Source organism: Aptenodytes forsteri, unplaced genomic scaffold (genome assembly GCF_000699145.1).
Source record: "Aptenodytes forsteri isolate BGI_AS27 unplaced genomic scaffold, ASM69914v1 Scaffold230, whole genome shotgun sequence".
Classification (NCBI taxonomy): Eukaryota; Metazoa; Chordata; class Aves; order Sphenisciformes; family Spheniscidae; genus Aptenodytes; species Aptenodytes forsteri.
Genome location: NW_008795711.1, coordinates 553301 through 553613, shown reverse-complemented (window position 1 = coordinate 553613; position 313 = coordinate 553301). Strand labels below are relative to the sequence as shown.

Sequence of the window (313 nt, the reverse complement as noted above, 5' to 3'; positions counted from 1 at the left end):
CATCGCTGCCAGCGTCCGACCGGCGCTCGGTGCCGGCGCTGGGGCCTGGCCGCGCCGTGCAGACCCCGGACGGAAATCAAATGCTGCTTCGTTTCTGTAGTAGGGCTCTCTGTCAGTGACCCTTGTATTTTCCCTGTCATAATACAGATAGCATCCAAACTAATGCCACGATTTTTCCTCAAACAAGAACGGTTGGGTGCTTATTTTTTTCTTTTCTCTTAAAATTCCTCTTTGCCTTGGAATTTTTTTTTTCCTAGCGTCAAAACAGCCGGGTTGGGGCTGTGGCTTTGGGGCGGGGGGGGATCCAAGAGGT

At 52.4% G+C, this 313-nt stretch overlaps 1 protein-coding gene across 1 annotated transcript in view; it reads left to right on the top strand.

The window, feature by feature from the left end:
- RHBG (Rh family B glycoprotein) overlaps positions 1-313 on the top strand; it is a 94729-nt gene that overhangs the window by 70969 nt on the left and 23447 nt on the right. The gene's annotated exons all lie outside the window — the stretch shown is intronic.